The sequence below is a fragment of the Haliotis rufescens genome, unplaced genomic scaffold (assembly GCF_023055435.1).
Source record: "Haliotis rufescens isolate VD_foot unplaced genomic scaffold, xgHalRufe1.0.p SCAF_10, whole genome shotgun sequence".
NCBI lineage: Eukaryota > Metazoa > Mollusca > Gastropoda > Lepetellida > Haliotidae > Haliotis > Haliotis rufescens.
In genome coordinates this window covers 26,919,291-26,933,919 of record NW_025963780.1, presented here as the reverse complement: position 1 = coordinate 26,933,919, position 14,629 = coordinate 26,919,291, and positions in this window count along the sequence as shown.

Below are 14,629 nucleotides of genomic sequence, written 5' to 3'. Positions count from 1 at the left end.
TGCCTCCTGCGGGATTTATGTCATCACTTTGGATTGTTCAACGTTGTGCTAGCCAATATACTAAATTCTAAGAACAATCAAGGCATTACAACACCAGTTTTAATTTAATACTTCAGTTTAGATGAACTCGCATGCAACTGTCGGGAACAATAAATTTACATTTCTTGAACCTCTACCTGGTAACCCTTTTATAAGTTTCAGTTGCTGATTTCAAAAAACTATTCCAAAATAATTCAGATAGTCAAAAGTTATCAAATAAATAAATCATATTTCACTTTAGAAACAAGTTGTAAACAAGCACTGACATTACTATAAAGAATCTTTAACGAAATCTGCTCAGACAAGCAAGATATGTTTGGCAATGAATTTCTTCGCCATCAATACATATTCACCTGTAAAACGTTCATCATTAAAGCGACATGCTCAATAATGACTTCTTTGTGTGCAGATTAAAAACCCAAGTACGTATATGTTTAACCTAGTGCGGGTTTAAATAACCTACCCTTTCTGCATCAAATTATGAACATATTCCTTGATGTATTGTTAAAAATCACTGCATCGAATTACAAGGTGAGAGATTGGTTTATAAGAGCTGCATGCTCACCTCTTGCATTAACCAACATACATGTACCAACATGACTAGGTGACCAACAAAAGATGTCGTATTGGCCAGTGGCAAGAGTATCATATAATTCTAAAATATCAAGAAGTAGTGGATGAGTTGACGTGACAGCCTGTTGGCATGGCAAAGAATCAAAGAAAATGATAAAATGCTTACATATATTTTGCCTTCTGATATATGCTAAGGCTGTAAGGCTGTTCGAATATTGAGCCACTGACATTTTTTGACGGCATTGTCAACATGGCCACCAGCTTTGGAACCATCCTTAAAAATAGAAGGTGAGAATCATTTTCGGATCCTAATTGGACGTATTCTTGCTGAAAGATTAGTTGTTTAGTTGCAGACTTTTTCACATTAGTTAGAGTGAGGTATACCTTCGATTTGACCAGTTGCCAAGGAGGTGTAGACAGTTAACGACATGTGAGATAATATCAAGAACCACATTTGTTGCCATTATATTTGATCTAGCTTGAAATGAATCTTTAAAGAGAGGATGAAAGCGCAACAATATGCTAGATTTGATGTGTTTGATTTTAATTTAGTGATGTATTGTAATGCAAGTTTTATGAGATGTACAAGAGCAGGTTCATCTGCCTCTACATACAGACTGTCAACAGGAGAGGTCTGGAAGTTGTAATACAGAGCATCAGTACCTGATGATGCAGTGGGTCTGGTGTCTCTATGATGTAATTTTGCTATGTTACAGGCCCCAGCATAAATCATGGAACCATATTCCAGTTGAGAGCGGATCAATGATCTGTACAAATGGAGAATGGTTTTCTGGTCCCTCTCCAGTTCATTATGACTTTCAGTAAGTCAAGCGCATTCAAGCACTTAGCCTCACGATATTTGATAGGAGACAATAAATATTAAGGGCCAATCTCATTGAAATCAGATCTAAGTTCTCGCTGCCGCTGAACAAAGATCTGAGGACATCCCATTACGGGTCACGTCAGAACCTTTCGCGAACTTCGACCGACCACTGAAATGACAAACAAGAAGTCGACATAAGACAATTAGAAAGCAGATTTCAACCGACTTCCATTTAAGACTACGCATGAAAAATATGTTGATGCAGTTCTCGATTAACATTTTGAAAACTGAACAAACGACCATTCATGAATGTCTAATGTATGGTTAGGATTGTATAGCAGCGCCACCCACATACTGTGCAACGCCTCCTCCGTTCAAATGTTTATCCCACGGAAGCGAGAGATAGACGATACTTATGGCGGAATCAGTCATTACTGTTGTTCGGAATACCCCGTGTTAACGTTTTCGAGGTTGCATGATTGAAAAACACATTCCGACTGTCACTTTCATAATCTGCTAAGCGACGCTTTGATTGGTCGGATGTAAGGTCGTTCTGACATGACCCGTAATTGAATGTCCTCAGATCTTTGTTTAGCTAGAACTAAGATCTGATTTTAATGAGATTGGTTGAGGGCCCGGCAGCCATAAGCCCCACAAACGAAGCCTCTCAAACATTTTGAATGGGGTGCCAGACAGAGTGTTTGATTTGTTGATATTTTTCCACAGACATGTATAATTAGTTTCAGCTTTGAAAAATTCGAAGCCGTAAGAAAGCGATTATTTGTAGATTTTTATTTGACACAAGCGTAGCAATAGTGTTCATACATGTACCTCGACAAGAGACAATAACATTAACGGAAAGTGAACCATCAACTTTATCACTTAAAACCTTTGAAAGACCATTCACTTAATACTAAATAAAGTGACAGGCAAAATGCTGCCTTGCGGAACACCCTAGTTCTGATTTTAGTGATCTTAAAATTGGGATACAAAATTTGGTAGACAGCCTCTCAAACCAAATTCATGTAAGTCCTTTAAATGTCTTGCTTCTAGGTAGGCTTCCCAAGGAAGAAAAAGATTGATACAATGTGTTGTCTGTTTACAATATCATTATTAACAAAGAATTCTTATCGTACAAAATGATCAATAGTACTGATATTTTTTTCCGGAAACCACTTCGAATATTTGTAAATACAATATTGGTTTCAAAAATACCAAACTAATGTATTTTTATTCACTATTCCTTCCACGATTTTACAGAAACAGATTGTTAAAGACACAGGGCGGTAATGAGAGGGTCTTTATGATTCCTTATACATCTCTGATGACGTCATACTTTTGTTAAGCACAAAACTATAACCTGTTAGCACGACCTCGGCGATATCATGTTTGAGATCATTAGGTCTATCTGGGATTTAGAGACCTCGTATTAGGTCTTTCTTAGATTTAAAGAACTCATAGGAGGTCATTTGGAATTACAGAACTAACTGCATTTTAACCAATCAAATATACTTGCTACCCCTGGGTATGAAATTTTTCTTTTTGGAAGAAAGACCTGATGAGTTTGGAAGCAGTTGAAATTTGGACTTTGTGTTTCAAACATCCAATAATCTAAAATGGACAAGAAAAGAAACCTTTTCATTCTGGAATCGAACGTGCAACCTCATATATCTTGTTAGGTTTTGTAACTCACTGTTTTCTCACTGAGCCACCAGAGCAGGAGGTGAAATTTTCTTCAATTTTAGTTGTCATAACTTAATTGTCTATGCTGCACGTGCTTTTTTTTTCGCACGCTTTGATCGCATTCCTTTTACACCGCCATAGGCTGTATTGTTTCACAATGAGATGTTTTCTTATTTTCTCTTTTATTTCTTGCATTTAGACGGTTTTATAAGCCAGAGAAAATACAACCCCTCGGATTTTTTAGCGATGAGTTCATTACGAAAAAAGCATTGTAACGGTATGTCTTTATGTAGCTCAGGTGATGAAAATATGTCTTTAACAGAAATAAAATTATTTTTCTTCTCCTGTTGTTTCTCATATTTTTCTATATATTATTCGAGACCACAATGTTATTCGAGACCACGGCGAATGTTTAGCCTGAGCCTCTGCCTGGAAATTTATCGAAAATATATTGTCTCAAATAAATATATTTATGCCTCAGACTGTTGAAAAAGAATTGCTTGCTACAAAAGTTACATTGTTGCAAGGTCTTTTTGTTTTAAAAAATGCAGACTCAAATTATTAAATAAACAAAAATTATTTGGTTTTGCAGCTGCAGCTTAAAAAATATCTAATTTCAATAAGAATCATATCAATCCTGCAACATTACCATCAGTCCCAACGTCCTTTATTTAACTGGTCTTAAAATGGCTGAAATAATGCCGATGTGACGTTAAATTTTAATTCACTCACCCATGACTTTGCCGCCACTACCAACACCTATTACTATCTGCCATTTGTAGTGGCCTTTCTGCAAAAGACTTGGTTTTGTTTGTCTGCTTGTTGTTTAACGCCGCACTCTGTAATATTCCAGCTATATTGTCGTAAGAGGCGACTAACGGGATCGGGCTCGCTGACTTGGTTGATGCATGTCATCGATCTCAACTGCGTGGATCGATGCTCATGATGTCAATCACAGGATTGTCTGGTCCAGACTCGATTATTTACAGACTGCCGTCATGTAGCTGGAATATTGCTGAGTGCGGCGTTAAACAAAAACTTAATCCAGCGACTCTGACCACCTGATCCATGAAATCAGTTCTATCCAAGAATGTCCACACGTGTCAGAATATAACTGTTGATTGGTGAGGACAGACAGCTAATACAGATCCTTCACAGGCTAGCTTGTCAGCCCAGGGAGTGCACAATCAATCAACAATAACAATATATGTTCCAGGTTTATTGAAGGTATCTTCCATACAATACGAGGTGTACAATTTCAAGATATAAAAGCGTTCATTTTAGCAATATCACAGCGGGGGACACCAGCAATGGGGTTCAAACATTATACCCATGTCAGGAATCGAACCAGGGTGATGAGCGAACCACAAGGCTACCTGACCTCCCATTCTTGGTTTGACGTGTCCAGGGATCGAACCGCGCGGCATGGTAACAACAAGTACCATCTTTTAACGTCCTTAGGTATGACGCTGCCGAGAATCGAATCGCGTGGCATGGTAGCAACAAGTACCATTTTTTAACGTCTTTTTGTATGACGCTGCTGGGGATCAAACCGCGCGGCAGCGTAACAATAAGTAACATCTTTTAACGTCTTTAGGTATGACGCTGCCGGGATCGTATCCCTGACCTTCTACATCTCGGGGAGGAAGCTCTACCACAGAGGCGGTCGAGAGTGTGAGATATGCTGCTTGGCACAGTATTTCAATAATATCACCACATTCTGCATGAGTGAGTTATGGGGAGTTGTGATATATGCTGCTTTTAACAGCATTCCAGTTATGTCACGGTGTCAGCTTAATATGGGAGGAAAGCCCGAAGTGATGCAGGTCTTAGACTTTTACTACTCGGTGAAATCCACGAGTACAGTATAGTGCTGACATGTGCAGCATGCAATAACAAAAACACCTATTTGAAAAACAGAGGGTAGTAAAGCTCAAAATAAGCAGAACAGATCATCCTCTTCACTGTGTATGGTTTAATGATAAAACTTTGAATCTGAATATAACAGCCATTCATAAACATCGAAAGATTACACAATATAAGTTACATAATGGCGTGCAACGACCTCATCAATTACGACATCATCTTCCCGCGTCAAGATTGAGTGAGTTGGGTTTAACACCGCTTTTAACATTATTTCAGTTATATCACGGCGTGTCAGCTTAATGTGGGAGGAAAGCCCGAAGTGATGCAGGTCTCAAACGTTTACCACTTCGGTGAAACCCACAAGCAGGGTATGGTGCTGACAAACCTAGAAACAATCGGGGCAAACCGGGATTCGAACCCACAATCATAGGTTTCTGGCGTGCCCAAGGGACGCAACTCTGCACAGCAAATCATGGCGCCTTAGACGACTGGGCCACCGGGTGGTAACTGGACTATTATAGTCAGTTAACTCTCTTGCCTCAGGAAGATGGAAAGATATTCCTGTATTTATTTCGACAATGATTACCTACAGTGACCTTAAATCTTATGTATCTGTTGTCTAGGAGGTCAAGTGGTCCTAGTTAAGTTAATTATCCTATTCTTAATTTTCAAGTTGGTGCTCTCATATGGTTTATTCTCCCTGCAGTGACCGCCTCCGTGGTCTAGTGGTAGAGCGTCCGCCCGGAGAGCGGAAGGTCCGGGGTTCGATCCCCGACCGCGTCATACCAAAAGACGTTAAAAGATGGTACTTGTTGTTACCCTGTCTGGCGCTCGGCATTAAGGGGGTAAAACAAGGACTGGTCGGCTGGGAGTCAGTATACTGTGTCTGAGTGGGGTATTCATGTTAAACTGCGGCATGGTATCTCAGTGAGCTAGCACTATAAATCGGCATCAGTCCGGACTAGTACAAGCAGCCACACAAACACACCTGCATGCACGTCGCTATATAAGTGCAATAATCTTGGACGCGACGTTAAACCCCATTTCACCTCACTCTCCCTGCAGTGTTTTATTGTACGATAAACAACTACAAGGAGTCGTTTATTTCTTATATGAGATATTAACCCGTGGAAAGTTTGAACACAATACAGTGTATGTCCAATGTTTTTGTGGAGAAGGTATTGTCACACAGGCTGTATTTTTTGTTTCAAATGAGAAGCATCAATTGCCATTTCTGATGGCAATATTCGGCCCCAAGTCTGCAGCAAGTCAACAAAATTCCCACCTTAGAGTTAAGATTTTATTTTGTCTTCTACATGTTGATATATAAGTATAGGGTTTGGACTCAATAGTAATCTCAAGTGACTAACTTAGGGGCTCTCAGCACACTGTAAGTGGGTAGGGGAGATCCTCATATTCACTTTGTGTTCCAATATGTAGGTGAAACAAAACGACACTTCTGCATTAGACTTAAAGAACACTTTGCTGACATCAACCATCAAAGGGACAAACAAGTCGCCAAACACTCTATTTCAGTAGAACATTCAACCAGATACCTACAGTATCAAATCATACAGACCCTGAGTCAGACCAGTGCACGGTTAGACACTGTCCCATTGAACTTAAATGCAAGGCATGAAGAACAGGATCTAATCCTGGAGTTCCCCCATCCCCTTTTTTTGTCTCATGTTGATAAAGTTGTAACTAGTTTAAGATAGAGACGACTTGTATTTACTGATAACAGGACAATATAGAGAATGACGCAATTATTGTATTGCAAAACGTGTTACAATACCTGTTGATTTAAAAGAAATAGAAGGAAATTAAGAAGTGATAGAGAAGAGTTGTAGAAGAGAGATAGATGGACCAACAGAAAAGACGTAATATACTGAACCAAAAAAGTAATCACAAATAATTTGGGGATGCTTTTTTTTAAGTGTGTAAAAAAGATATTCAAAAATATTCATCATCTAGAACTTTTTTTGTTCAGTAAATAATCTCACATTGACGAAAAAAACGAATATCACATTTTTCCAATCTGGGACTAAATAAATCATATGTTTATGCATGGCTCAATGCTCATGATGTCAATCACTGGATTGTCTGGTCCAGACTCGATTATTTACAGACCGGCGTCATATAGCTGGAATACTGCTGAGTGAGGCGTTAAACAACAAACAACATACAATCTGTGCACAAACACTGACTTCAAGACTAAAGTGTACTCGACTAGAATATGTTTTTATTCAAAATCGTATGTCTACCAGACCGCACCCGCACTCCCCCCTCCTTTTTTTATACATTGCTACTGTAAATGTGTTTGCAAGTCCAAAAAATCAATAATAGCAAATTATAGCCTGGAAAGATAATGGTTTCATGCGGAAATATTCATTAGCTGAAGAGTTTTGGCAGAAAACAACCGATACTTGTTTAATACTTAGTATAAAATGTTTCCATGAAAACGCAACAAATTAAAAAATATGAAAAGGCAGTATTTGAGTTTGTGGTCATTGCACTTGTATAGTTTCATGCAAAACTATTTATTAGTTTGAGAGTTATGGCTTGGTAACTATGAGATTAGGTCCAATGTAACAAAATAAAATTTAGAAAAATATAACAAAAACAAAAGGCATAGGTTAAGCTGATGGGCAATGAATATGCCAAGTTTCATTGGAAAATGTTGAAAGGTCTTCAAGTTATGACCCGGAAACAAACCCTTCCCTCGTTTGAGACAAGTTAAAATTGTTTCCATGGAAACATAAAAAAATTAAATTTAGACAAATGTAAAACAAGAGTCATCAGAAGATGACAAATTCCACCAGTCCCCACAAATTCAAAAGAACAAATCATCTGACTGTTACCTAAAGTCCAACTTGATGGGAGAATTTCTATCTAATATGTCTGTCTGTTTACAAGAGTTATTGAGCTATCAAAACAATACCATGGACTTGGGATTCAGAACTTTGTATTTCTATGTCAGGTACACGAACAGAGTCAAAATCAAACTTGTTGCCATGTCTTGCAAAAAGGCATCACATGACAACCTGGTCTTTGTGTGTGCACACTTTTAAGAAAGAGTACCTATTAGTTTTAGAGTTGGTTGGTTTGTTGTTTAACGCCGCACTCATCAATATTCAAGCTATATGACGGCGGTTTGTGAATAATAAAGTCTGGACCAGACAATCCAGTGATTAATATCATGAGCATCGATCCAAGCAATTGGGATCGATGCCATGCATCAACCAAGTCAGCGAGCTTGACCACCCGATCCCGTTAGTCGCCTTTTACGACAAACATAGTCACCATTTACGGCAAGCATGGGTTGTTGAAGACCTATTCTACCCCGGAATCGGGCCTAGTTTTAGAGATATGGTCTGGACAAACACACCACTATGAGTGAGTGAGTTGGGTTTAACGCTGTTTTTAACATTATTCCAGTTATATCACGGTGTGTCAGCTTAATGCGGGAGGAAAGCCCGAAGTGATGCAGGTCTCAGATGTTTACCACTTTAGTGAAACCCACGAGCACGGGTATGGTGCTGACAAATCGGGGCGAAGCGGGATACGAACCCACAATCATAGGTTTGCCTATCGCGGTGCCTTTGACAACTGGGCCAGCCGTGCCCCCCACCACTATGAACTGAGTCAAAGTCAAACATGTTGCCATGGTAACAGGAATTGTTTTAAAAGGCATCCCCTGAATAATAAATGTACCAAGTTTGGATGAAAAATGTTGAACAGTTATCAGTCGATGCTACTGTTTCAGCTAAGTCTAAATTGTTTACATGGGAAATGAGAAAAATATAAATAAAAAAATCTGCAAATATCAAAAGGCACCACTTCAGGATCTGTTTGATATAACTACCAATTTCTTTTTAAAAGTATTGAACGGTTTTCAAGTTGTGCTCCGGAAACGAAATGGACGGACGGACAGACGGGGCATCGACAATATCCCCCACTCCCCCACTGGCAGGAGTCATTCATACGGTTATGGTCAACAACTTTGTGGTCATGTGACTGGTCTCTCGTCCAATGGAAAAGCCATATGTTGTTTAACCTCCAGACTAAATAATAATATGTACTCTTACTCCACAAAATCAAGCATTCAACTTTACTTCATTTTTACCCCGTATTCAGCATTTTAAGTGCCTGCTTCAATAAGCACACACATTGAACTTGCCTAATTTTAATACATAAATTCCCACTTTCAAATTTTCTAAGCGCCAATGGCAATTATTGTATTAAATACAGTATTTGAGCTCACTTGTTAGAAGACACTGAATTACATATGCCCAGCGGTAGAAACTAACATGTTTATTTCACTAGTCCTTATGATGATAACATATAGCAAGACCCTTAAAAATGGCAAATTTCTACTGGTCCTTAGGACACCTTAACTATTGGGCAGTTTGGCAAGGACTACATGACTAGTGCCAATTTCTAATGCTGATGGGGGGGGGGGGGGGGGTCGGGTAGCCCAGTGGTTAAAGCGTTCGCTCGTCACGCAGAAGATCCGGGTTCGATTCCCGTCATGGGTACAATGTGTGAAGCCCATTTCTGGTGTCCCCCGCCATGATATTGCTGGAATATTGCTAACAGCAGCGTAAAACCATACTCACTCACTCACACACACACTCACTCACTCACTCACTCACTCACTCACTCACTAATGCTGATGTCGCAACTTCCACCTGTCTTCCGGGAAATTATCTGAAAACTCCTGGTCTACCAGATTCAAAGGAAAGTGGAATTGAAACCAGCCAAATACATTACCAGTAATCAGGCTTAGGGACGTCCTTGCTCTCACTGGAATATTCCTTCTGTAGTTCTCCATTCCTCTTGTCAAGTGCCTGGAAATACAGGGTTACACTGGAGTTCCTGCTCCGCTCGGTCATCATGTGTTAAAAGGACAAGCCAAATGAAAACACTGCTTCTGTCAAGCTAATAACAGAGTATATAATGGTCTCCATTATTTGAGGACTGGTTATTTATTATGGGGGCAGGGGGCATGACAAAAAGTTACCCATCCTTTTTGCAAAGTAATTCACAAAAGTAACCTTGACCTTCTAAGAGTCAGACCATTGGATATTCTGAGAAGGCTGGGCTCTTATGGAAAAGTAAATTGGGACGAAAATTCTTGAAACAAATAATTATACTTCAGGCTGTTGAACAAAAAGAAATTGCCTGCCACAAAAAATACATTTTTTCTTAAATCTAAAAAAGACATAATGGGGCTTGTAGTTTCAAATATAAACATGAAATAAGATTATCAAACGGTCGGTCCCTAACCCAACTTTATCCAAGAAGATTAGGGAGTGTCATAAATATAAGGAATACTCGCATTCAATCTGTTGGTGTTTAAGGTAACCCAAAGTAACAGAATTAATAATCAATCGTTGTAACATCGCATGTAACACATCAGTGAAACTACGTCAGACGGAGGGTGAGCACAAGAAACAAATTGAACATGGCCTGTCAGCCCTGTATTTGGCCACCCAATTCTATTATTATTCATAAAGATGCCTTGTGTCATTATGACACCAATTATTTCAAATACCAACCCCAACTTGTACACTCTGGTTCTTCAGAACTCAGCTTCGATGTTTTGCATTGATAATTATGTTACTCTACTTGTGTGAGTGAAATTATGTTTGCTTCGGCAATCTAACGTTACACGGCCTGTCTATCATCACAGACAAGGCTATGACAGCTACATCAACAGAAAATGAAACCCACAATTAAGATGGCAACACCAAGATTAATATTGATGATGACTTCCATGGTTGTCAATATGTACAAATATCACACCAACTTTGATGAAAGAAAATTAATATCATCACCGTCACTGGATGAGATAAAGTCAGGCGTTTATCAAGGATTCCAAACAAAACGCAGGTAAATTGGGAAACAATCATTATATTGTTCAAAATTGGATTTCTTAAGGTTCATGTTTTCGTGAATCCAGAAGAATTGGAAAATTATGAATTCAAATTGGGAATTTTTACTGTCATTTCCTGCAGGTCTTTTGAGCAGGGGTAAATGAAAATCCTTGATATGGCAAATAGTGAGTGAGTATGGTTTTACGCCTTTTAGCAATATTCCAGCAATATCACGGCGGAGGACACCGGAAATGGGCTGATGTGGCAAATAGGGAAACATTTGTTATATCGTTTCTCCATCAGCATGTATTTACAACGCGTCAAGCGATTGATAAAATACTACTTCAGGACCCCCCGAAATTATGAAAAGCTGTGTACCATGCATATTCTTCGTGCATCACGCAAGGACAACACGCATAAATAAAGTTTACAACTGGTCTGGTGAATTTTTCAAATATTTCCCACAAGAAAATGTTTGTCAAAGTGTAAAAGTAGAGATGTGTTTTAAGCAGGGGAATATCCTCGTAACGCTGCATTCCTTAAAAATAATGGGTCACGGGTCCATTATTTATAAGGAATGGAAAGTTACCTGGACATTCCCCTCCAGGTTGCCAACTAAAAGACTTGTTGGTCAACCCTTGAAACATCTTCCCGAGGCAAGAGAGTTAAGTGACTATAAAAGTCCAGTTTCAACCCTTGCCGAACTAGGCTTGAATTCCTGGGCTCGATCCTAGCGCCACCAGTGGTTATTACGAGTCATGTCCCTTCTGAGCCTCGCCTATGGACCAATCAGATTCCACCTCTCGTATCACTTGCATTAGTATCAAACAAAATGGCGGCGCCCATTTAAGACTATCTGATCGATAATCTATAGTTCTATTTTGTGATAAAACGGGTCTTACATTGCGAACTGCATCAAATTAAATGAGCATCTGGATTAAAAACATGAAAAGATTTGGAAAATATTTGTTGACGACAAGTTGGCGGTGTACATACTTTGCAAATCCTGCAATCGACCGAAATGGACACGACAGTTTACTGACTGGATTTCGATTTCGTTGCGAGATTTTGATTAGACTATGCATAGATGCATTAGTCCAGCCAAAATGTAACTCCATAATACCAGCCTAGTTCGGCAAGGGTGGAAACTGGAGTAATAAAGTCAGTTAACTCCCTTGCTTCAGGAAGATGCCCTTGAAAGGAATAATGATTATATTTGGCCCACCTCTCTGCTGGTGAACACCTGGCCCTGTTGACTGACAATGGCACCGATTTGACTGTCACGCGGCCGAGACTGGAAGTACGTCAAGGACTCCTCCTCCGACACCTTCTCCACGCTCCCCTCGACTCTCACCTGGTGGAAACATCCCCTCAGGTAAAAAGTGAGTGAGTGCAATATACACCAGATACATCAGAAAGACCCTGCTGTATTCCGCGATTCCGTGGTCACACATTATTTTGCAGAAATAGTCACTTCGTGCCAAAATGTACTTATCTTGCAGAAAATCATGAAATACTTGAGCAGAACGTTAAGCTATACTATCCATGGTAGGGCTGGTTAAAAAGATCGATAATCAGAATTATCATCGATGAAAGAAAAATTAATGATTATCAATATCAAAATTAAGTGAGGGTAAGATTTATGGATGAACAACTTCTTTATTACAATTACAAGAGCGACGTTTCGGTGTAGGTTCTGACACCGTCGTCAAGCAAGTGATTATCGAAATTGTGTAATCTTACATAAATTATTGTGATGAAATAAAGTTTAAAGTTACCCAAGCAGACTTGTTTTTGTCAACTGCCGACGACGGAATGTAACTGATTTGGTTATACCTTAAATGTCCAAAAGGTATTCCATGCTTAAATGTGTCACCACTCACCAGTGATCTGAAATATGATCTTTTGTCTCTGAGCTTTGCTCTGTATAATTTGTAGAAAGTTACTTCTCCGATATTTATTGATAATTGATCGATATTCAGTAAACGATTATTGATCTCTAAGATCTATATCAATAGCCAGCGCTAATCCATGGATAAGTTTATCATGAAAAGTCAGACAGGTGCCATCCTATGACATTCAAGAAATAAAAGCTTAAATTTAAAGTTTGCAAAATTGTCTGCAGAATTATGAAAATGTGGTTGCACAGTTTACTAACACTGACTGCAGATTTTGAAGTTTTTGGCTGCGGAATACGGATACTGATCATACTAGGAATGGCATCATAGAGGGAATGACATCATAGAGGGAATGGCATTATTAAAGGAATTACATCACATGGAGGGAATGACATCAGAGAGGGAATGACATCACTGAGGGAATGACAGCATATAGGGAATGACATCATAAAGGGAATTACAACATAAAGGAAATGACATCACTGAGGGAATGACATCATAAAGGGAATGACAACATAAAAGGAATGATATCACTGAGGGAATTACAACATAAAGGGAATGACATCATAAAGGGAATAAAGGGAATGACATCACTGAGGGAATGACATCATAAAGGGATTGACATCATAAAGGGAATTACAACATAACAGGAATGACATCACGGTAAAATTAAGCCAATTATGTTATATGGTGCAGAACTATGGGGTTGGGAATACCGAAAATCTATTAAAAAGGTCCACACAAACTTTTGTAAAAAAAATTTACAAATTGGCTCCAGATCCCCAAACAAAGCTGGTTTAGCTGAGTGCGGGCGTTATCCGCTATGTTTATTTGCAAATGTCAGATTACTTGCATTTTGGATCAGGCTTCTCCGTCAACAAACATACAGATACACCAAGAAGTGTTGTGAAATGTTAAAAAGAAAACTGGGTCTCGAAAGTACGGAAACTGCTTTGCAAATATGGTTTTGGTTATGTGTGGGTAGCCCAGTCAATTGATAACAGAAACTACTTCTTTGAATTATTCCAGCAACGATGTAAAGATGTATATTTCCAAGAGTGGAGCCATGAAATATCCATATCAAGATACTTAAAATTCTACTCAATGATTAAACATGACTACAATCCCAAGAAATACTTATTTATCAATAATGCAGGTTTACGGAGATACCTGACAAAGCTATGTTGTAATATTGATGGTTTCAGTGTAAATTCTTATAGAAAGTACCAAACACCAGATACATCTTGTCATTATTGTAACGCACAAGTTGAAGATGAACTCCATGTCGTGTTGGTATGGCCGGCTTATAACCATTTACGTGTTAAATATCTTCCAACTGATTATTATTATCAACCAAATATGTAAAAAATTATTAACTTGTTGAACATGGTTGATTATGATAAGTTACTTAAGCTCTGTATTTTCCTTGATAAAGTCTTTAATATAAGAAATAATATGAATGTATTGTGAAAGAAAATAGAATCATGTTAGTGGCGCCGTATCATTATATTGTCCCATATTTTACACATGTTGTACTGTTGGCCTTATGGCCATTTATACGGAGTAAATGACTTGACTTGACTTGACTTGACATCACTGAGAGAATGACAGCAATATTGGAATGACATCATAGAGGGAGTTACAACATAAAGGGAATGACATCATAAAGGGAGTTACAACATAAAAGGAATGACATCACTGAGGGAACGACAGCATAGAGGGAATGACATCAGAAAGGGAATTGCAACATAAAGGGAATGACATCATAGAGGGAATGACATCATAGATGGAATGACATCATAGAGGGAATTACAACATAAAAGGAATGACATCACTGAGGGAATGACAGCATAGAGGAAATTACATTA